Source organism: Sebastes fasciatus, chromosome 4 (assembly GCF_043250625.1).
Source record: "Sebastes fasciatus isolate fSebFas1 chromosome 4, fSebFas1.pri, whole genome shotgun sequence".
NCBI lineage: Eukaryota > Metazoa > Chordata > Actinopteri > Perciformes > Sebastidae > Sebastes > Sebastes fasciatus.
Window position 1 is genome coordinate 440,926 of NC_133798.1, and position 24,480 is coordinate 465,405.

A 24,480-nucleotide genomic window follows, 5' to 3' on the forward strand; every position below is an offset into this window, starting at 1 on the left:
CTGATACCAATATGGGTAACGTAATCTTCTTCTTTTATAGCTGATCTCGATTGGTTTAGTGAGAGGAACTAGCTGTTTTACTCCCTCGAACCCGATTGTCCGAATCAATTGATCAGACATGGGGAGATGTATAGCATCTTCAGGCCGAATACAGGTAAAAGCAGCTCCGCTGTCCGCCATCACTTCCACTGGACGATTATTTACTTTTACCTCTATTGTTGGATCTTCCTCCGGCCCTGATACTACCAGCTGACACCCCCCTCTCGAGTCTTCCGGGCACCCCTAGTAACCAGGTTCCGGGCCCCTGTAAGGGTTCACCGGTCCTCTGGGTGACCTTGATTGGCCCCTGAATCCTCCCCTGAAGTTTCCTCCTCTGATGTTTCCTCCGGGCCTGTTGCACTCGCGAGCGAAATGGCCTTGTTGTCCACAAGTATAACATCCGGTTGATTGCTGTTGAAAGTTTGGATTAAACCTTCCTCCTCTTCCGAAATTTCTTTGATCTCTTCCTCTCCAGGTCTGCGCTTGATCAAAGGCTGGCTGTGGGTAGGTGACAACTGGAACCACCGGCGGTGGCTGGAACGCTTGGAGCTGAACCTGGTTCGGCTGTGGTAGTGGTACTATTTGATTTAGTGGAGCCTGATTCTGCATCACCAGAGCCTGCTTCTTTTCCATCCTCTTGTTATCCGTCAGTTGTATTTGATTAAGTTTCCTGAGGGTCTCTTGGTCCTGGTCTTTTTGATCATGTTCCTTTTTCCTATACAGCTCAACTTGGTGGGCTATATGAGCCGCATAAACCCTCTTTTCCATGCTTCCAAGACCAACCACCTCTGCCAATTTGCTTCTCACTGGCAGGGGCAACCCCTTCTGTATTCTGGTTCGCAAAATCGACTGCTCCATTTGATTCAAATCCGGGTCATTTCCTGTGATACTTCTCCACACTTGATGAACTCTCGACACATAGGCCCTCGGGTTTTCCTCATGTCCCAGTGGATCAATAAAAATATTGTCAGGATGTACGTTTGTCGGAAATGTGTCTTTCAGCGCCCTGCACACTGGGCCTCTACTTGCAGCAAACAGCTCTGAATCATTCACAGCAGTTCCCACATATCGATTAAGTCCAGCTTTCTGTAGAATATCTTCCATAGCGTGAATTCCAATGAGGCAGGCCAAGAGTCTCTTTATATCTCCCATGGCCAGTTGCTCTCCCACTGTGATTTCTTCCAACTTCGAAATCCAAGGATGTGCTCCATCTTCAAGAGTAGGTAACTTTTCGCGTATGTTTGACATATCTGTATTCTGCCAAGGCTTGTACTCCAACTTCCGTCCTCGGATAATGACTGGACAGATTTTTCCAGTCTCCTTCTTGTTTCTTGAGCGCAATGCATATCTCATAGCTGGTTTTGGGGAGCTCTTCTTCTGTAACTCTTTTTTCTGTCTATACAGTTCCTCCAATTGTTCTTCCAACGTTCCTTGGCGATCAGGGCTGGGACTTCTATCCAAGCATGAAAAGCATTCCTCTATGCTTCTTTCGATTTCTCTCATAGTTTTCCGTGCATCCTCTTCATGGCCCTCTTCCTGGCCCTCTTCATCCTCACTGTCATCAGAGTTATCATTTCCTCTTATTTCCGCTCTTGCCAACATCCGCCTGACTTCAGGGTCATATCCTCCTCTGCACCCTTCCTGATCGCTTTGGTCACTCTCGTTTCCATGGTCCCGCTTTTGCCTCCTAGACCCAAACTTTGTTTTACTCTTACTTTTGGATCTTGGATACATCGTTATAGTTGTCTCCGCTCGTCCTGTTTCTATTATTCTGTCCTCCTCGTTTCTGATACGGTAGTCACCTTCCTGACTGATCACCGGGATTTGAGGATAGATTTTCTTAGCCATCGTCTTTACCTCATAGGGTGGTGGTCCCATCACAGGGTTCATGTGTGAGAACGATGAATTGGTGTCTTTCCTTAGTTTTTCTGTTTGTTCTGTGTTTTGTTTTATTTCTTCTTCAACTTTATCCCTCTTATCGTTTGCAGCTTTGATCAGTTTCTGTCCCTCATCTTCAAATAACTGGAGAATGCCAAGCTCCACTTGCCTCTTCTCTTTGCGTTTTATCCCCTTTTTTCCCTTCTTTTGCTCAGCTTTGTATGTCGATACAAGTACTAGCATTATTCTAATTACATCTGGGTTAAGCGTCCCCTCTATTGGCCATGGTTGGTCAATTTCAGGCCAGCGTTTGTGCCATTTTTCCGATATTTTTGCAATGTTTGCGATGCCCCTAATTAAAGGATTATTCTTCTGTACTATCTCAACAGGAGTGATTACTTTCGGATTTTTAGTGTTCTTCTTCCCCATTATAACGGCTTCCTTATGTTCCGTTATTGTACTTTAAGAAGTAATTGCTGAAATTAAAAACTACTCAAGGCTTATTTAGATTACTTCCCCCCCTTTTTTTTTTTTTTTTAAATCCAATTACCCAATTAATCAATTAACCAATTATCCAATTAACCAATTAACCAATTAACCAATTAACCAATTCTCCAATTAACCAATTAACCAATTGACCAATTAACCAATTAACCAATTAACCAATCAACCAATCAATCAATTAACCAATCAATCAATTAACCAATTCTCAAATCAACCAATTAACCAATCAATCAACTAACCAATCAGTCAATCAACAATTTATCCGATTATCCAACCAATCAGTTAACCAATTATCCAATTAACCAATTGATCAACTAGCCAATCAGTCAATCAACAATTTATCCGATTATCCAACTCCTCAATTAATCAACAAATTAACCAGTCATCTAATCAATCAATATTCAGCTCAAATCTTCAAACAGTCACCACCTTGAATGTCCACCACATCACAGATCAGACAAACTACGCACCATAACATACATGAACATCTGTAATTGTCAGTAGAGGTTAGACTCAACAATCATATGCCATTAATTAATCAAATGCATTCACTGATCAATCCGTTGCCAAGTTTTCTATTAATTCATTTATTTATTTCTCCTAACTGAGCAGGTCAGTTTCCTCTTAGGCTTAATAAATGAAAGCAGGTCCATATGTGTACCATCAATATTGCTTATGACTGAGAACACACACACATATGGAAATGCAGGTTTTGTTTTTGTTAAAGAGTTTGTGTATAAGTTGTACCGGCCTTTTTAGTAGATTGACCTGGAAAGCCTTCCAAGTCGACGTCAGCAATCCCCCCTCCGTGATGTGCCGGCCCTCTGCCTTGTCTCCCGTCTCAATTCTCACTCACCATAAATGACATAACAGACAAGGAACAGGCAATGATTTAGTCTCTTGTGAACCCATAGGTCCCTTTAACAGCATCATACATTATATTCCTAACTTAAACCCCTTATCTAAACATTAAAGAACCCCACTGGACCAAACAGTTCAAATGGCAAAGGAATTTTCTGTATCTCCCAAGAAAGGGTCATCGAAAGGAATTTTGGGAAGAGAGAGAGAGAGAGAGAGAGAGAGGGGGTTTCAATCACTACCCTTCTTAAACGAAGTTCATGGTTTTATACATTCTTTATTCTTATTATTATATGTTTCTATTCTTTTCCAAGGGTTATACGGGTACTGCAGTTACACAACTCCACTTTATTTGTCCTGGTTTATAGTTATTATCTTATGTGTATGCGTTTATCGTAACCAGGCTCATTTCAGTGGCTCATCGTTTTATTCTTTTACTGTATCTCCCGGAAGTCCCTCTTTTGCAGAGAAAACAAGCGTCCACTCCTACCGGCCGTGTCATCACGCCCAACGGCGTGAGTGACAGCGGAGATCCAGAGAGGGTGCGCTTCGATCTCTGATCCAGAGCAATTCCCACAATCAACAGCTTATGTTTTACATTATTTAATTAATTTAGTCTTCTGGAAACAGAAGCTCATGGTTTTAAACAATACATCATTAGTCTTCTAACCATTTTATGGCCCACATCTGGACTCCATCAGCAGCCAAATGTCACACACACATTTACGCACCCACATTTTCCCTTCTGCTCCCCTCAAAGTAAACACACTCCCACCTTTTTTTTTTTCCACTCCAACACTCCAACGCACATACATCCAGACTCCAACGCACACCCATTTTTCTCAACTGCACCCTTCCATCCCAAAGTAAACACGCACCCACATTTTCTTCACTTGAACTTTTAGATATATTCCTATGCATGCTTTCTGCCGCTATTTCCTTACTTTTTCTCGTAAAATTTCTGCTACCCATGAGATGTAAAATATTCGACGAGAAGTTACTTCTTGAATCACCGTTCGTCAACAGCGTCAGAGTGGTAACTGTCAATCGAATTGTGATTCTACACTCTCCAGTTATTAACTGACCATCAGATGTTGTTTCAGGTTTTAATTTGGCCCATACTACAATGCTCCTCACCTGAGGGCTCTATCCTATCCGATTTGCGGCTTGTCATATGATCATTTCCTTTATTTCCTTTATTTCCTTTATTTCCTTATCTCTCTTAACACTCTTTACATTTATTTATTCAAATTACCTGGATCCAGGTTTCCCAATTTTGTCTTTCTAAGTTAATTCCGGACTATGTCAGAGCCATCGTTACGCAGTGGCTAATATGCATGCGTCTTACCGTTAAGAAGTTTAGGGCCCCTCTTCATTAATCCTGCACGATACTTTTTAACCACCTTATCGTTACCATAAAGCTATTCTAAACTATTCCTTGTATTTCTCATACTTCTTTTCTTCCCTTTATATCTTTTCTCTATTCATTCCCCCTTTTTTCATTAAATTTAGCACGGAGCCTCACTTTAAACATCAAATCAACAGTACATGTCTATAACCAGAAGGTTCTTAATTTACGGTGTGTCCAAACAACTCCACATAACAGCCCCAATTAATGACCAGCATTCAATGAGTGATCTCACCGTTCTGTGAAGTTGTGCTGATGGTCACCTCCGATCCTGTCTCGTGACGCCAAATTATGTCGTATCTTTTCTGCGACCGTGCTGTTGAAGTGATGATGAAGGAAGCTCCGAGGACACTGTTCTTGCTGGTAAAATAGAGTTTATTACAAACAAGCCACACATGTCATACGGACGTCTCGAGCAGTCCGGAGGCCTCCAGTCGAATATGAAAGTCCTGCAGCTTGGGGGCCCCCGACCACCTTATATCGGGTTCAGGCCCTCCAATCACCGAGCTAAGATATGAACTCATGTCTTAGGTATCTCCTACATGTTTATCTTTCAGCCCCTGGCCTTTGCCCTACTTCTTTCACATATGTTTACAATTAGGGGCCTCTCAGTCCGGCATCAGACCTGAAAATATACCACACTCCTCAATGTCAATCCTCCATGTCACTCCTCTATGTCACTCCTCCATATCAATCCTCCATGTCTATCCTACATGTTGATCCTCCATGTCACTCCTCCATGTCACTCCTCCATGTCACTCTTCATTGCTCCTCAATGTCACTCCTCCATGTCACTCCTCCATGTCGCTCCTCCACATCACTCCTCTATGTCACTCCTCCATGTCACTCCTCCTCCATGAAACTCCAACATGTCACTCCTCCATGTCACTCCTCCATGTTACTTTTCCTTGCTCCTCAATGTCACTCCTCCATGTCACTCCTCCTTCATGTCACTCCTCAATGTCACTCCTCCATGTCACTCCTCTATGTCACTCCTCCATGTCACTCCTCCATGTCACTCCTCCTTCTCACTCCTCCATATTACTACTCAATGTCACTCCTCCATGTCGATCCGCCATGTCACTCCTAAATGTCACTCTTCCATGTCACTCCTCCATGAAGCTCCTCCATGTCACTCCTCTATGTCACTCTTCCTTAGTCCTCAATGTCACTCCTCCATGTCACTCCTCTATGTCACTCCTCCTTGTCGCTCCTCCATGTCACTCCTCTATGTCGATCCTCCATGTCACTACTCAATGTCATTCCTACATGGCACTCCTCCATGTCACTCCTCCATGAAACTCCTCCATGTCACTCCTCCATGTCACTCCTCTATGTAACTCCTCCATGTTACAACTCCATATCACTCCAACTTCTCACTCCTCCATGTCACCCCTCCATGTCACTCCTCAATGAAACTCCTCCATGTCACTCCTCCATGTCGCTCCTCCTAGTCAATTCTCGATTTCGCTGCTCCACATCACTCCTCTATGTCACTCCTACATATCACTCCAACATGTCACTCCTCCATGTCACTCCTCCATGTTACTCTTCCTTGCTCCTCAATGTCACTCCTCCATGTCGCTACTCCATGTGACTCCTCCATGTCACTCCTCCATGTCACTACTCCAACTCACTCCTCCATGTCACTCCTCCATGTCGCTACTCCATGTCGCTCCTCCTAGTCAATTCTCGATTTCGCTGCTCCACATCACTCCTCTATGTCACTCCTACATATCACTCCAACATGTCACTCCGCCATGTCACTCCTCCATGTTACTCTTCCTTGCTCCTCAATGTCACTCCTCCATGTCGCTACTCCATGTGACTCCTCCATGTCACTCCTCCATGTCACTACTCCAACTCACTCCTCCATGTCACTCCTCCATGTCGCTACTCCATGTCACTCCTCCATGTCACTTACCCACGTCCCTCCGCCATGTCACTACACCATATCAATCCTCCTTGATGATCCGCCCTGTCACTTCTCCATGTCAGTCCTCCATGTCTCTCCTCCACGTCAATCCTCTATGTCACTCCTCCATGTAACTCCTCCATGTTGCTCCTCCATGTTGCTCCTCCATGTTGCTCCTCCATGTCACTCCACCATGTCACTCCACCATATCAATCCTCCTTGCTGATCTGCCCTGTCACTTCTCCATGTCACTCCTCCATGTCACTCCTCCATGTAGCTACCCCATGTAGCTACTCCATGTAGCTACTCCATGTCACTCCTCCATGTCACTCCTCCATGTCACTCCTTTATGTCACTCCTCCAAGTCACTCTTCCATGTTGCTACTCCATGTGACTCCTCCATGTCACTTCTATATGTCTTCCATATAACTATTCCATGTTGCTCCTCCATGTCACTCATCCATGTCCCTCCGCCATGTCACTCCACCTTATCAATCCTCTTTGCTGATTCGCCCTGTCACTTCTCCATGTCACTCCTCCAAGTCACTCCTCCATGTTGCTCCTCTATGTCACTCCTCCATGTCACACCTCCATGTCACTCCTCCATGTTGCTATTCCATGTCACTCCTTATGTCGCTACACCAACTCACTCTCCATGTCCCTCCGCCATGTCACTCCTCCATATCAACCCTCCTTCCTGATCAAACCTCTCACTTCTCCATGTCACTCCTCCATGTCTCTCCTCCACATCAACACTCTATGTCACTCCTCCATGTCTCTCCTCCATGTCGCTATTCCATGTCACTCCTCTATGTCACTCCTCCATGTCACTCCTCTATGTCACTCCTCAATGTCACTCCTCCATTTCGCTCCTCCATGTCAGTACCCCATGTCGCTACACCAACTCTTTCCTCCATGTCACTCCTCCATGTCACTCCTCCATGTCACTACTCCATATCACTCTTCCATGTCGCTACACCAACTCAATCCTCCTTTACACTCTTTCATGTCACTCATCCAAGTCACTCCTCCATGTCACTTCTATATGTCTTCCATGTCACTCCTCCATGTCCCTCCTCCATGTCACTCCTCCACATCACTCCTCTATATCACTCCTCCATGTCACACCTCCATGTCACTCCTCCATGTCGTTACTCCTTGTCACTCCTCCATGTCGCTACACCAACTCACTCCTCATGTCACTCCTCCATGTCGCTACTCCATGTCACTCCTCCTTGTCACTCCTCCATTTCACTCCTCCACATCACTCCTCTATGTCACTTCTATATGTCTTCCATGTCACTCCTCCATGTCGCTCCTCTATGTCACTCCTCCATGTCACTGCTCCATGTCGCTACTCCATGTCACTCCTCCATTTCCCTACACCAACTCACTCCTCCATGTCACTCCTCCATGTCACTCCCCATGTCGATCCTCCATGCTGCTCCTACATGTTCCTCCTCCGAGTCACTCTAGAATGTCGATCCTCCATGTCACTCCAGAGTGTCACTCCAGAATTTAACTCCAGAATGTCACTCCTCCATGTCCCTCCTCCGTGTCAATCCTCTATTTCCACCCTCCATGTCACTCCGCCATTTCACTCCAGAATGTCACTCCTCCGAGTCACTCTAGAATGTCGATCCTCCATGTCACTCCAGAATGTCACTCCAGAATGTCACTCCAGAATGTCCCTCCAGAATGTCCCTCCAGAATGTCACTCCAGAATGTCACTCCTCCAAGTCTGTCCTCCATATCACTACTCCATGTTGCTCTTCCATGTCGCTCCTCCATTTCTCTCCTCCATTTCACTTCTCCATGTCACTCCAGAATGTCGCTCTTCCAAGTCACTCCTCCATGTTGATCCTCCATGTCGATCCTCCATGTCACTCCTCCATGTAAGTCCTCCATGTCAATCCTTCATGTCACTCCTACATGTCACTCCGCCATGTTGCTCCTCCATGTCACTCCAGAATGCCTCTCCTCCATGTCCCTCCAGAATTTAACTCCAGAATGTCACTCCTCCATGTCCCTCCTCCATGTCAATCCTCTCTGTCCATCCCCCAAGTCACTCCTCCATGTCAGTCCAGAATTTCACTCCAGAATATCACTCCAGAATGTGCCTCTAGAATGTCACTCCAGAATGTCATTCCTCCATGTCACTCCTCCATGTCGATGCTCTATTTCACACCTCCTTGTCGCTCCTACGTGTCATTCCTCCCTGTCTTCCTTGTCACTCCTCCATGTCACTCCTCCATGTCGTTCCTCCATCTCACTCCTCCATGTCGATCCTCCATGTCGCTCCTTCATGTCACACTTCCATGTCACTGCTCCATGTCAATCCTCCATTTCGATCCAGCATGTTTCTCCTCCTTGTCACTACACTTTGTCACTCCTCCATGTCACTGCTCCATGTTGATCTTCCATGTTGATCCTCCATGCTGCTCCTACATGTTCCTCCTCCGAGTCACTCTAGAATGTCGCTCCTCCATGTCACTCCAGAATGTCACTCCAGAATTTAAATCCAGAATGTCACTCCTCCATGTCCCTCCTCCATGTCAATCCTCTATTTCCACCCTCCATGTCATTCCCCCATTTCACTCCAGAATGTCACTCTTCCATGTCCCTCCTCCATGTCAAACCTCTCTGTCCATCCTCCAAGTCACTCCTCCATGTCAGTCCAGAATTTCCCTCCAGAATATCACTCCAGAATGTCCCTCCAGAATGTCACTCCAGAATGTCATTCCTCCATGTCCCTCCTCCATGTCACTCCTCCATGTCGATGCTCTATTTCACACCTCCTTGTCGCTCCTACGTGTCATTCCTCCCTATCTTCCTTGTCACTCCTCCATGTCACTGCGCCATGTCGCTCCTCCATGTCACTCCTCCCTGTCGCTCCTCCATGTAGATCCTTCATGTTACTCCTACATGTCGCTCCTCCTTGTCACTCCTCCATGTGACTCCCCCATCTCACTCCTCCATGTCGCTCGTCCATGTCACTCCCCCATCTCACTCCTCCATGTCGCTCCTCCATGTAGATCCTTCATGTTACTCCTACATGTTGCTCCTCCTTGTCACTCCTCCATGTAACTACTCAATGTCGATCCTCCATGTCACTCCTCCATGTCTTCCATGTCACTCGACCGTGTCGCTCCATGTCACTTCTCCATGTCGCTCCTCCATGTCACTCCTCCATGTCGCTACTCCACATCACTCCTCTATGTCACTCATCCATGTCACTCCTCCTCCATGAAACTCCAACATGTCACTCCTCCATGTCACTCCTCCATGTTACTCTTCCTTGCTCCTCAATGTCACTCCTCCATGTCACTCCTCTATGTCACTCCTCCTTGTCGCTCCTCCACATCACTCCTCTATGTCACTCCTCCATGTCACTCCTCCTTCATGTCACTCCTCAATGTCACTCCTCCATGTCACTCCTCCATGAAGCTCCTCCATGTCACTCCTCCATGTCACTCCTCCTTCTCACTCCTCCATATTACTACTCAATGTCACTCCTCCATGTCGATCCGCCATGTCACTCCTAAATGTCACTCCTCCATGTCACTCCTCTATGTCACTCCTCCTTGTCGCTCCTCCATGTCACTACTCCATGTCATTCCTACATGGCACTCCTCCATGTCACTCCTCCATGAAACTCCTCCATGTCACTCCTCCATGTCACTCCTCTATGTAACTCCTCCATGTTACAACTCCATATCACTCCAACTTCTCACTCCTCCATGTCACCCCTCCATGTCACTCCTCAATGAAACTCCTCCATGTCACTCCTCCATGTCGCTCCTCCTAGTCAATTCTCGATTTCGCTACTCCACATCACTCCTCCATGTCACTCCTCCATGTTACTCTTCCTTGCTCCTCAATGTCACTCCTCTATGTCACTCCTCTATGTCACTCCTCCTTGTCGCTCCTCCACATCACTCCTCTATGTCACTCCTCCATGTCACTCCTCCTTCATGTCACTCCTCAATGTCACTCCTCCATGTCACTCCTCTATGTCACTCCTCCATGTCACTCCTCCATGTCACTCCTCCTTCTCACTCCTCCATATTACTACTCAATGTCACTCCTCCATGTCGATCCGCCATGTCACTCCTAAATGTCACTCTTCCATGTCACTCCTCCATGAAGCTCCTCCATGTCACTCCTCTATGTCACTCTTCCTTAGTCCTCAATGTCACTCCTCCATGTCACTCCTCTATGTCACTCCTCCTTGTCGCTCCTCCATGTCACTACTCCATGTCATTCCTACATGGCACTCCTCCATGTCACTCCTCCATGAAACTCCTCCATGTCACTCCTCCATGTCACTCCTCTATGTAACTCCTCCATGTTACAACTCCATATCACTCCAACTTCTCACTCCTCCATGTCACCCCTCCATGTCACTCCTCAATGAAACTCCCCCATGTCACTCCTCCATGTCGCTCCTCCTAGTCAATTCTCGATTTCGCTGCTCCACATCACTCCTCTATGTCACTCCTACATATCACTCCAACATGTCACTCCTCCATGTCACTCCTCCATGTCACTCATCCATGTCCCTCCGCCATGTCACTCCACCTTATCAATCCTCTTTGCTGATTCGCCCTGTCACTTCTCCATGTCACTCCTCCAAGTCACTCCTCCATGTTGTTCCTCTATGTCACTCCTCCATGTCACACCTCCATGTCACTCCTCCATGTTGCTATTCCATGTCACTCCTTATGTCGCTACACCAACTCACTCCTCCATGTCGCTCCGCCATGTCACTCCTCCATATCAACCCTCCTTCCTGATCAAACCTGTCACTTCTCCATGTCACTCCTCCATGTCTCTCCTCCACATCAACACTCTATGTCACTCCTCCATGTCTCTCCTCCACATCAATCCTCTATGTCACTCCTACAAGTCACTCCTCCATGTCACTCCTCCATGTCACTACTCCAACTCACTCCTCCATGTCACTCCTCCATGTCGCTACTCCATGTCACTCCTCCATGTCACTTATCCACGTCCCTCCGCCATGTCACTACACCATATCAATCCTCCTTGATGATCCGCCCTGTCACTTCTCCATGTCAGTCCTCCATGTCTCTCCTCCTTGTCAATCCTCTATGTCACTCCTCCATGTAACTCCTCCATGTTGCTCCTCCATGTTGCTCCTCCATGTCACTCCACCATGTCACTCCACCATATCAATCCTCCTTGCTGATCTGCCCTGTCACTTCTCCATGTCACTCCTCCATGTCACTCCTCCATGTAGCTACCCCATGTAGCTACTCCATGTAGCTACTCCATGTCACTCCTCCATGTCACTCCTCCACATCAATCCTCTATGTCACTCCTACAAGTCACTCCTCCATGTCACTCCTCCATGAAGCTCCTCCATGTCACTACTCCATGTCACTCTTCCTTGCTCCTCAATGTCAATCCTCCATGTCACTCCTCTATGTCACTCCTCCATATCAATCCTCCATGTCTATCCTACATGTTGATCCTCCATGTCACTCCTCCATGTCACTCCTCCATGTCACTCCTCCATGTCACTCTTCATTGCTCCTCAATGTCACTCCTCCATGTCACTCCTCCTTGTCGCACTTCAATGATACTCCTCCATGTCACTCCTCCATGTCGCTACTCCACATCACTCCTCTATGTCACTCCTCCATGTCCCTCCTCCTCCATGAAACTCCAACATGTCACTCCTCCTTCTCACTCCTCCATATTACTACTCAATGTCACTCCTCCATGTCGATCCGCCATGTCACTCCTAAATGTCACTCTTCCATGTCACTCCTCCATGAAGCTCCTCCATGTCACTCCTCTATGTCACTCTTCCTTAGTCCTCAATGTCACTCCTCCATGTCACTCCTCTATGTCACTCCTCCTTGTCGCTCCTCCATGTCACTACTCCATGTCATTCCTACATGGCACTCCTCCATGTCACTCCTCCATGAAACTCCTCCATGTCACTCCTCCATGTCACTCCTCTATGTAACTCCTCCAAGTTACAACTCCATATCACTCCAACTTCTCACTCCTCCATGTCACCCCTCCATGTCACTCCTCAATGAAACTCCTCCATGTCACTCCTCCATGTCGCTCCTCCTAGTCAATTCTCGATTTCGCTGCTCCACATCACTCCTCTATGTCACTCCTACATATCACTCCAACATGTCACTCCTCCATGTCACTCCTCCATGTTACTCTTCCCTGCTCCTCAATGTCACTCCTCCATGTCACTCCTCTATGTCACTCCTCCTTGTCGCTCCTCCATGTCACTCCTCTATGTCGATCCTCCATGTCACTACTCCATGTCATTCCTACATGGCACTCCTCCATGTCACTCCTCCATGAAACTCCCCCATGTCACTCCTCCATGTCACTCCTCTATGTAACTCCTCAATGTTACAACTCCATATCACTCCAACTTCTCACTCCTCCATGTCACCCCTCCATGTCACTCCTCAATGAAACTCCTCCATGTCACTCCTCCATGTCGCTCCTCTTAGTCAATTCTCGATTTCGCTGCTCCACATCACTCCTCTATGTCACTCCTCCATGTCACTCCTCCATGTTACTCTTCCTTGCTCCTCAATGTCACTCCTCCATGTCGCTACTCCATGTGACTCCTCCATGTCACTCCTCCATGTCACTACTCCAACTCACTCCTCCATGTCACTCCTCCATGTCGCTACTCCATGTCACTCCTCCATGTCACTTATCCAAGTCCCTCCGCCATGTCACTACACCATATCAATCCTCCTTGCTGATCTGCCCTGTCACTTCTCCATGTCACTCCTCCATGTCACTCCTCCATGTAGCTACCCCATGTAGCTACTCCATGTAGCTACTCCATGTCACTCCTCCATGTCACTCCTCCATGTCACTCCTTTATGTCACTCCTCCAAGTCACTCTTCCATGTTGCTACTCCATGTGACTCCTCCATGTCACTTCTATATGTCTTCCATATAACTATTCCATGTTGCTCTTCCATGTCACTCCTCCATGTCACTCATCCATGTCCCTCCGCCATGTCACTCCACCTTATCAATCCTCTTTGCTGATTCGCCCTGTCACTTCTCCATGTCACTCCTCCAAGTCACTCCTCCATGTTGTTCCTCTATGTCACTCCTCCATGTCACACCTCCATGTCACTCCTCCATGTTGCTATTCCATGTCACTCCTTATGTCGCTACACCAACTCACTCCTCCATGTCGCTCCGCCATGTCACTCCTCCATATCAACCCTCCTTCCTGATCAAACCTGTCACTTCTCCATGTCACTCCTCCATGTCTCTCCTCCACATCAACACTCTATGTCACTCCTCCATGTCTCTCCTCCACATCAATCCTCTATGTCACTCCTACAAGTCACTCCTCCATGTCACTCCTCCATGTCACTACTCCAACTCACTCCTCCATGTCACTCCTCCATGTCGCTACTCCATGTCACTCCTCCATGTCACTTATCCACGTCCCTCCGCCATGTCACTACACCATATCAATCCTCCTTGATGATCCGCCCTGTCACTTCTCCATGTCAGTCCTCCATGTCTCTCCTCCACGTCAATCCTCTATGTCACTCCTCCATGTAACTCCTCCATGTTGCTCCTCCATGTTGCTCCTCCATGTCACTCCACCATGTCACTCCACCATATCAATCCTCCTTGCTGATCTGCCCTGTCACTTCTCCATGTCACTCCTCCATGTCACTCCTCCATGTAGCTACCCCATGTAGCTACTCCATGTAGCTACTCCATGTCACTCCTCCATGTCACTCCTCCACATCAATCCTCTATGTCACTCCTACAAGTCACTCTTCCATGTCACTCCTCCATGAAGCTCCTCCATGTCACTACTCCATGTCACTCTTCCTTGCTCCTCAATGTCAATCCTCCATGTCACTCCTCTATGTCACTCCTCCATATCAATCCTCCATGTCTATCCTACATGTTGATCCTCCATGTCACTCCTCCATGTCACTCCTCCATGTCACTCCTCCATGTCACTCTTCATTGCTCCTCAATGTCACTCCTCCATGTCACTCCTCCTTGTCGCACTTCAATGATACTCCTCCATGTCACTCCTCCATGTCGCTACTCCACATCACTCCTCTATGTCACTCCTCCATGTCCCTCCTCCTCCATGAAACTCCAACATGTCACTCCTCCATGTCACTCCTCCATGTTACTCTTCCTTGCTCCTCAATGTCACTCCTCCATGTCACTCCTCTATGTCACTCCTCCTTGTCGCTCCTCCACATCACTCCTCTATGTCACTCCTCCATGTCACTCCTCCTTCATGTCACTCCTCAATGTCACTCCTCCATGTCACTCCTCTATGTCACTCCTCCATGTCACTCCTCCATGTCACTCCTCCTTCTCACTCCTCCATATTACTACTCAATGTCACTCCTCCATGTCGATCCGCCATGTCACTCCTAAATGTCACTCTTCCATGTCACTCCTCCATGAAGCTCCTCCATGTCACTCCTCTATGTCACTCTTCCTTAGTCCTCAATGTCACTCCTCCATGTCACTCCTCTATGTCACTCCTCCTTGTCGCTCCTCCATGTCACTACTCCATGTCATTCCTACATGGCACTCCTCCATGTCACTCCTCCATGAAACTCCTCCATGTCACTCCTCCATGTCACTCCTCTATGTAACTCCTCCATGTTACAACTCCATATCACTCCAACTTCTCACTCCTCCATGTCACCCCTCCATGTCACTCCTCAATGAAACTCCACCATGTCACTCCTCCATGTCGCTCCTCCTAGTCAATTCTCGATTTCGCTGCTCCACATCACTCCTCTATGTCACTCCTACATATCACTCCAACATGTCACTCCCCCATGTCACACCTCCATGTTACTCTTCCCTGCTCCTCAATGTCACTCCTCCATGTCGCTACTCCATGTGACTCCACCATGTCACTCCTCCATGTCACTACTCCAACTCACTCCTCCATGTCACTCCTCCATGTTGCTACTCCATGTCACTCCTCCATGTCACTTATCCACGTCCCTCCGCCATGTCACTACACCATATCAATCCTCCTTGCTGATCTGCCCTGTCACTTCTCCATGTCACTCCTCCATGTCACTCCTCCATGTAGCTACCCCATGTAGCTACTCCATGTAGCTACTCCATGTCACTCCTCCATGTCACTCCTCCATGTCACTCCTTTATGTCACTCCTCCAAGTCACTCTTCCATGTTGCTACTCCATGTGACTCCTCCATGTCACTTCTATATGTCTTCCATATAACTATTCCATGTTGCTCTTCCATGTCACTCCTCCATGTCACTCATCCATGTCCCTCCGCCATGTCACTCCACCTTATCAATCCTCTTTGCTGATTCGCCCTGTCACTGCTCCATGTCAATCCTCCATTTCGATCCAGCATGTTTCTCCTCCTTGTCACTACACTTTGTCAATCCTCCATGTCACTGCTCCATGTTGATCTTCCATGTTGATCCTCCATGCTGCTCCTACATGTTCCTCCTCCGAGTCACTCTAGAATGTCGCTCCTCCATGTCACTCCAGAATGTCACTCCAGAATTTAAATCCAGAATGTCACTCCTCCATGTCCCTCCTCCATGTCAAACCTCTCTGTCCATCCTCCAAGTCACTCCTCCATGTCAGTCCAGAATTTCCCCTCCAGAATATCACTCCAGAATGTCCCTCCAGAATGTCACTCCAGAATGTTATTCCTCCATGTCCCTCCTCCATGTCACTCCTCCATGTCGATGCTCTATTTCACACCTCCTTGTCGCTCCTACGTGTCATTCCTCCCTATCTTCCTTGTCACTCCTCCATGTCACTGCGCCATGTCGCTCCTCCATGTCACTCCTCCCTGTCGCTCCTCCATGTAGATCCTTCATGTTACTCCTACATGTCGCTACTCCTTGTCACTCCTCCATGTGACTCCCCCATCTCACTCCTCCATGTCGCTCGTCCATGTCACTCCCCCATCTCACTCCTCCATGTCGCTCCTCCATGTAGATCCTTCATGTTACTCCTACATGTTGCTCCTCCTTGTCACTCCTCCATGTAACTACTCAATGTCACTCCTCCATGTCACTCCTCCATGTTACTCTTCCTTGCTCCTCAATGTCACTCCTCCATGTCACTCCTCTATGTCACTCCTCCTTGTCGCTCCTCCACATCACTCCTCTATGTCACTCCTCCATGTCACTCCTCCTTCATGTCACTCCTCAATGTCACTCCTCCATGTCACTCCTCTATGTCACTCCTCCATGTAACTCCTCCATGTCACTCCTCCTTCTCACTCCTCCATATTACTACTCAATGTCACTCCTCCATGTCGATCCGCCATGTCACTCCTAAATGTCAGTCCTCCATGTCACTCCTCCATGAAGCTCCTCCATGTCACTCCTCTATGTCACTCTTCCTTAGTCCTCAATGTCACTCCTCCATGTCACTCCTCTATGTCACTCCTCCTTGTCGCTCCTCCATGTCACTCCTCTATGTCGATCCTCCATGTCACTACTCCATGTCACTCCTCCATGTCACTTATCCACGTCCCTCCGCCATGTCACTACACCATATCAATCCTCCTTGATGATCCGCCCTGTCACTTCTCCATGTCAGTCCTCCATGTCTCTCCTCCACGTCAATCCTCTATGTCACTCCTCCATGTAACTCCTCCATGTTGCTCCTCCATGTTGCTCCTCCATGTCACTCCACCATGTCACTCCACCATATCAATCCTCCTTGCTGATCTGCCCTGTCACTTCTCCATGTCACTCCTCCATGTCACTCCTCCATGTAGCTACCCCATGTAGCTACTCCATGTAGCTACTCCATGTCACTACTCCATGTCACTCCTCCACATCAATCCTCTATGTCACTCCTACAAGTCACTCCTCCATGTCACTCCTCCATGAAGCTCCTCCATGTCACTACTCCATGTCACTCTTCCTTGCTCCTCAATGTCAATCCTCCATGTCACTCCTCTATGTCGATCCTCCATGTCACTACTCCATGTCATTCCTACATGGCACTCCTCCATGTCACTCCTCCATGAAACTCCCCCATGTCACTCCTCCATGTCACTCCTCTATGTAACTCCTCAATGTTACAACTCCATATCACTCCAACTTCTCACTCCTCCATGTCACCCCTCCATGTCACTCCTCAATGAAACTCCTCCATGTCACTCCTCCATGTCGCTCCTCTTAGTCAATTCTCGATTTCGCTGCTCCACATCACTCCTCTATGTCACTCCTCCATGTCACTCCTCCATGTTACTCTTCCTTGCTCCTCAATGTCACTCCTCCATGTCGCTACTCCATGTGACTCCTCCATGTCACTCCTCCATGTCACTACTCCAACTCACTCCTCCATGTCACTCCTCCATGTCGCTACTCCATGTCACTCCTCCATGTCACTTATCCAAGTCCCTCCGCCATGTCACTACACCATATCAATCCTCCTTGCTGATCTGCCCTGTCACTTCTCCATGTCACTCCTCCATGTCACTCCTCCATGTAGCTACCCCATGTAGCTACTCCATGTAGCTACTCCATGTCACTCCTCCATGTCACTCCTCCATGTCACTCCTTTATGTCACTCCTCCAAGTCACTCTTCCATGTTGCTACTCCATGTGACTCCTCCATGTCACTTCTATATGTCTTCCATATAACTATTCCATGTTGCTCTTCCATGTCACTCCTCCATGTCACTCATCCATGTCCCTCCGCCATGTCACTCCACCTTATCAATCCTCTTTGCTGATTCGCCCTGTCACTTCTCCATGTCACTCCTCCAAGTCACTCCTCCATGTTGTTCCTCTATGTCACTCCTCCATGTCACACCTCCATGTCACTCCTCCATGTTGCTATTCCATGTCACTCCTTATGTCGCTACACCAACTCACTCCTCCATGTCGCTCCGCCATGTCACTCCTCCATATCAACCCTCCTTCCTGATCAAACCTGTCACTTCTCCATGTCACTCCTCCATGTCTCTCCTCCACATCAACACTCTATGTCACTCCTCCATGTCTCTCCTCCACATCAATCCTCTATGTCACTCCTACAAGTCACTCCTCCATGTCACTCCTCCATGTCACTACTCCAACTCACTCCTCCATGTCACTCCTCCATGTCGCTACTCCATGTCACTCCTCCATGTCACTTATCCACGTCCCTCCGCCATGTCACTACACCATATCAATCCTCCTTGATGATCCGCCCTGTCACTTCTCCATGTCAGTCCTCCATGTCTCTCCTCCACGTCAATCCTCTATGTCACTCCTCCATGTAACTCCTCCATGTTGCTCCTCCATGTTGCTCCTCCATGTCACTCCACCATGTCACTCCACCATATCAATCCTCCTTGCTGATCTGCCCTGTCACTTCTCCATGTCACTCCTCCATGTCACTCCTCCATGTAGCTACCCCATGTAGCTACTCCATGTAGCTACTCCATGTCACTCCTCCATGTCACTCCTCCACATCAATCCTCTATGTCACTCCTACAAGTCACTCTTCCATGTCACTCCTCCATGAAGCTCCTCCATGTCACTACTCCATGTCACTCTTCCTTGCTCCTCAATGTCAATCCTCCATGTCACTCCTCTATGTCACTCCTCCATATCAATCCTCCATGTCTATCCTACATGTTGATCCTCCATGTCACTCCTCCATGTCACTCCTCCATGTCACTCCTCCATGTCACTCTTCATTGCTCCTCAATGTCACTCCTCCATGTCACTCCTCCTTGTCGCACTTCAATGATACTCCTCCATGTCACTCCTCCATGTCGCTACTCCACATCACTCCTCTATGTCACTCCTCCATGTCCCTCCTCCTCCATGAAACTCCAACATGTCACTCCTCCATGTCACTCCTCCATGTTACTCTTCCTTGCTCCTCAATGTCACTCCTCCATGTCACTCCTCTATGTCACTCCTCCTTGTCGCTCCTCCACATCACTCCTCTATGTCACTCCTCCATGTCACTCCTCCTTCATGTCACTCCTCAATGTCACTCCTCCATGTCACTCCTCTATGTCACTCCTCCATGTCACTCCTCCATGTCACTCCTCCTTCTCACTCCTCCATATTACTACTCAATGTCACTCCTCCATGTCGATCCGCCATGTCACTCCTAAATGTCACTCTTCCATGTCACTCCTCCATGAAGCTCCTCCATGTCACTCCTCTATGTCACTCTTCCTTAGTCCTCAATGTCACTCCTCCATGTCACTCCTCTATGTCACTCCTCCTTGTCGCTCCTCCATGTCACTACTCCATGTCATTCCTACATGGCACTCCTCCATGTCACTCCTCCATGAAACTCCTCCATGTCACTCCTCCATGTCACTCCTCTATGTAACTCCTCCATGTTACAACTCCATATCACTCCAACTTCTCACTCCTCCATGTCACCCCTCCATGTCACTCCTCAATGAAACTCCACCATGTCACTCCTCCATGTCGCTCCTCCTAGTCAATTCTCGATTTCGCTGCTCCACATCACTCCTCTATGTCACTCCTACATATCACTCCAACATGTCACTCCCCCATGTCACTCCTCCATGTTACTCTTCCCTGCTCCTCAATGTCACTCCTCCATGTCGCTACTCCATGTGACTCCACCATGTCACTCCTCCATGTCACTACTCCAACTCACTCCTCCATGTCACTCCTCCATGTCGCTACTCCATGTCACTCCTCCATGTCACTTATCCACGTCCCTCCGCCATTTCACTACACCATATCAATCCTCCTTGCTGATCTGCCCTGTCACTTCTCCATGTCACTCCTCCATGTCACTCCTCCATGTAGCTACCCCATGTAGCTACTCCATGTAGCTACTCCATGTCACTCCTCCATGTCACTCCTCCATGTCACTCCTTTATGTCACTCCTCCAAGTCACTCTTCCATGTTGCTACTCCATGTGACTCCTCCATGTCACTTCTATATGTCTTCCATATAACTATTCCATGTTGCTCTTCCATGTCACTCCTCCATGTCACTCATCCATGTCCCTCCGCCATGTCACTCCACCTTATCAATCCTCTTTGCTGATTCGCCCTGTCACTGCTCCATGTCAATCCTCCATTTCGATCCAGCATGTTTCTCCTCCTTGTCACTACACTTTGTCAATCCTCCATGTCACTGCTCCATGTTGATCTTCCATGTTGATCCTCCATGCTGCTCCTACATGTTCCTCCTCCGAGTCACTCTAGAATGTCGCTCCTCCATGTCACTCCAGAATGTCACTCCAGAATTTAAATCCAGAATGTCACTCCTCCATGTCCCTCCTCCATGTCAAACCTCTCTGTCCATCCTCCAAGTCACTCCTCCATGTCAGTCCAGAATTTCCCCTCCAGAATATCACTCCAGAATGTCCCTCCAGAATGTCACTCCAGAATGTTATTCCTCCATGTCCCTCCTCCATGTCACTCCTCCATGTCGATGCTCTATTTCACACCTCCTTGTCGCTCCTACGTGTCATTCCTCCCTATCTTCCTTGTCACTCCTCCATGTCACTGCGCCATGTCGCTCCTCCATGTCACTCCTCCCTGTCGCTCCTCCATGTAGATCCTTCATGTTACTCCTACATGTCGCTACTCCTTGTCACTCCTCCATGTGACTCCCCCATCTCACTCCTCCATGTCGCTCGTCCATGTCACTCCCCCATCTCACTCCTCCATGTCGCTCCTCCATGTAGATCCTTCATGTTACTCCTACATGTTGCTCCTCCTTGTCACTCCTCCATGTAACTACTCAATGTCACTCCTCCATGTCACTCCTCCATGTTACTCTTCCTTGCTCCTCAATGTCACTCCTCCATGTCACTCCTCTATGTCACTCCTCCTTGTCGCTCCTCCACATCACTCCTCTATGTCACTCCTCCATGTCACTCCTCCTTCATGTCACTCCTCAATGTCACTCCTCCATGTCACTCCTCTATGTCACTCCTCCATGTAACTCCTCCATGTCACTCCTCCTTCTCACTCCTCCATATTACTACTCAATGTCACTCCTCCATGTCGATCCGCCATGTCACTCCTAAATGTCAGTCCTCCATGTCACTCCTCCATGAAGCTCCTCCATGTCACTCCTCTATGTCACTCTTCCTTAGTCCTCAATGTCACTCCTCCATGTCACTCCTCTATGTCACTCCTCCTTGTCGCTCCTCCATGTCACTCCTCTATGTCGATCCTCCATGTCACTACTCCATGTCACTCCTCCATGTCACTTATCCACGTCCCTCCGCCATGTCACTACACCATATCAATCCTCCTTGATGATCCGCCCTGTCACTTCTCCATGTCAGTCCTCCATGTCTCTCCTCCACGTCAATCCTCTATGTCACTCCTCCATGTAACTCCTCCATGTTGCTCCTCCATGTTGCTCCTCCATGTCACTCCACCATGTCACTCCACCATATCAATCCTCCTTGCTGATCTGCCCTGTCACTTCTCCATGTCACTCCTCCATGTCACTCCTCCATGTAGCTACCCCATGTAGCTACTCCATGTAGCTACTCCATGTCACTACTCCATGTCACTCCTCCACATCAATCCTCTATGTCACTCCTACAAGTCACTCCTCCATGTCACTCCTCCATGAAGCTCCTCCATGTCACTACTCCATGTCACTCTTCCTTGCTCCTCAATGTCAATCCTCCATGTCACTCCTCTATGTCACTCCTCCATATCAATCCTCCATGTCTATCCTACATGTTGATCCTCCATGTCACTCCTCCATGTCACTCCTCCATGTCACTCTTCATTGCTCCGATATGTCACTCCTCCATGTCACTCCTCCTTGTCCCACTTCAATGATACTCCTCCATGTCACTCCTCCATGTCGCTCCTCCATGTCACTCCTCCATGTCGCTACTCCACATCACTCCTCTATGTCACTCCTCCATGTCCCTCCTCCTCCATGAAACTCCAACATGTCACTCCTCCATGTCACTCCTCCATGTTACTCTTCCTTGCTCCTCAATGTCACTCCTCCATGTCACTCCTCTATGTCACTCCTCCTTGTCGCTCCTCCACATCACTCCTCTATGTCACTCCTCCATGTCACTCCTCCTTCATGTCACTCCTCAATGTCACTCCTCCATGTCACTCCTCTATGTCACTCCTCCATGTCACTCCTCCATGTCACTCCTCCTTCTCACTCCTCCATATTACTACTCAATGTCACTCCTCCATGTCGATCCGCCATGTCACTCCTAAATGTCACTCTTCCATGTCACTCCTCCATGAAGCTCCTCCATGTCACTCCTCTATGTCACTCTTCCTTAGTCCTCAATGTCACTCCTCCATGTCACTCCTCTATGTCACTCCTCCTTGTCGCTCCTCCATGTCACTACTCCATGTCATTCCTACATGGCACTCCTCCATGTCACTCCTCCATGAAACTCCTCCATGTCACTCCTCCATGTCACTCCTCTATGTAACTCCTCCATGTTACAACTCCATATCACTCCAACTTCTCACTCCTCCATGTCACCCCTCCATGTCACTCCTCAATGAAACTCCACCATGTCACTCCTCCATGTCGCTCCTCCTAGTCAATTCTCGATTTCGCTGCTCCACATCACTCCTCTATGTCACTCCTACATATCACTCCAACATGTCACTCCCCCATGTCACTCCTCCATGTTACTCTTCCCTGCTCCTCAATGTCACTCCTCCATGTCGCTACTCCATGTGACTCCACCATGTCACTCCTCCATGTCACTACTCCAACTCACTCCTCCATGTCACTCCTCCATGTCGCTACTCCATGTCACTCCTCCATGTCACTTATCCACGTCCCTCCGCCATGTCACTACACCATATCAATCCTCCTTGCTGATCTGCCCTGTCACTTCTCCATGTCACTCCTCCATGTCACTCCTCCATGTAGCTACCCCATGTAGCTACTCCATGTAGCTACTCCATGTCACTCCTCCATGTCACTCCTCCATGTCACTCCTTTATGTCACTCCTCCAAGTCACTCTTCCATGTTGCTACTCCATGTGACTCCTCCATGTCACTTCTATATGTCTTCCATATAACTATTCCATGTTGCTCTTCCATGTCACTCCTCCATGTCACTCATCCATGTCCCTCCGCCATGTCACTCCACCTTATCAATCCTCTTTGCTGATTCGCCCTGTCACTGCTCCATGTCAATCCTCCATTTCGATCCAGCATGTTTCTCCTCCTTGTCACTACACTTTGTCAATCCTCCATGTCACTGCTCCATGTTGATCTTCCATGTTGATCCTCCATGCTGCTCCTACATGTTCCTCCTCCGAGTCACTCTAGAATGTCGCTCCTCCATGTCACTCCAGAATGTCACTCCAGAATTTAAATCCAGAATGTCACTCCTCCATGTCCCTCCTCCATGTCAAACCTCTCTGTCCATCCTCCAAGTCACTCCTCCATGTCAGTCCAGAATTTCCCCTCCAGAATATCACTCCAGAATGTCCCTCCAGAATGTCACTCCAGAATGTTATTCCTCCATGTCCCTCCTCCATGTCACTCCTCCATGTCGATGCTCTATTTCACACCTCCTTGTCGCTCCTACGTGTCATTCCTCCCTATCTTCCTTGTCACTCCTCCATGTCACTGCGCCATGTCGCTCCTCCATGTCACTCCTCCCTGTCGCTCCTCCATGTAGATCCTTCATGTTACTCCTACATGTCGCTACTCCTTGTCACTCCTCCATGTGACTCCCCCATCTCACTCCTCCATGTCGCTCGTCCATGTCACTCCCCCATCTCACTCCTCCATGTCGCTCCTCCATGTAGATCCTTCATGTTACTCCTACATGTTGCTCCTCCTTGTCACTCCTCCATGTAACTACTCAATGTCGATCCTCCAT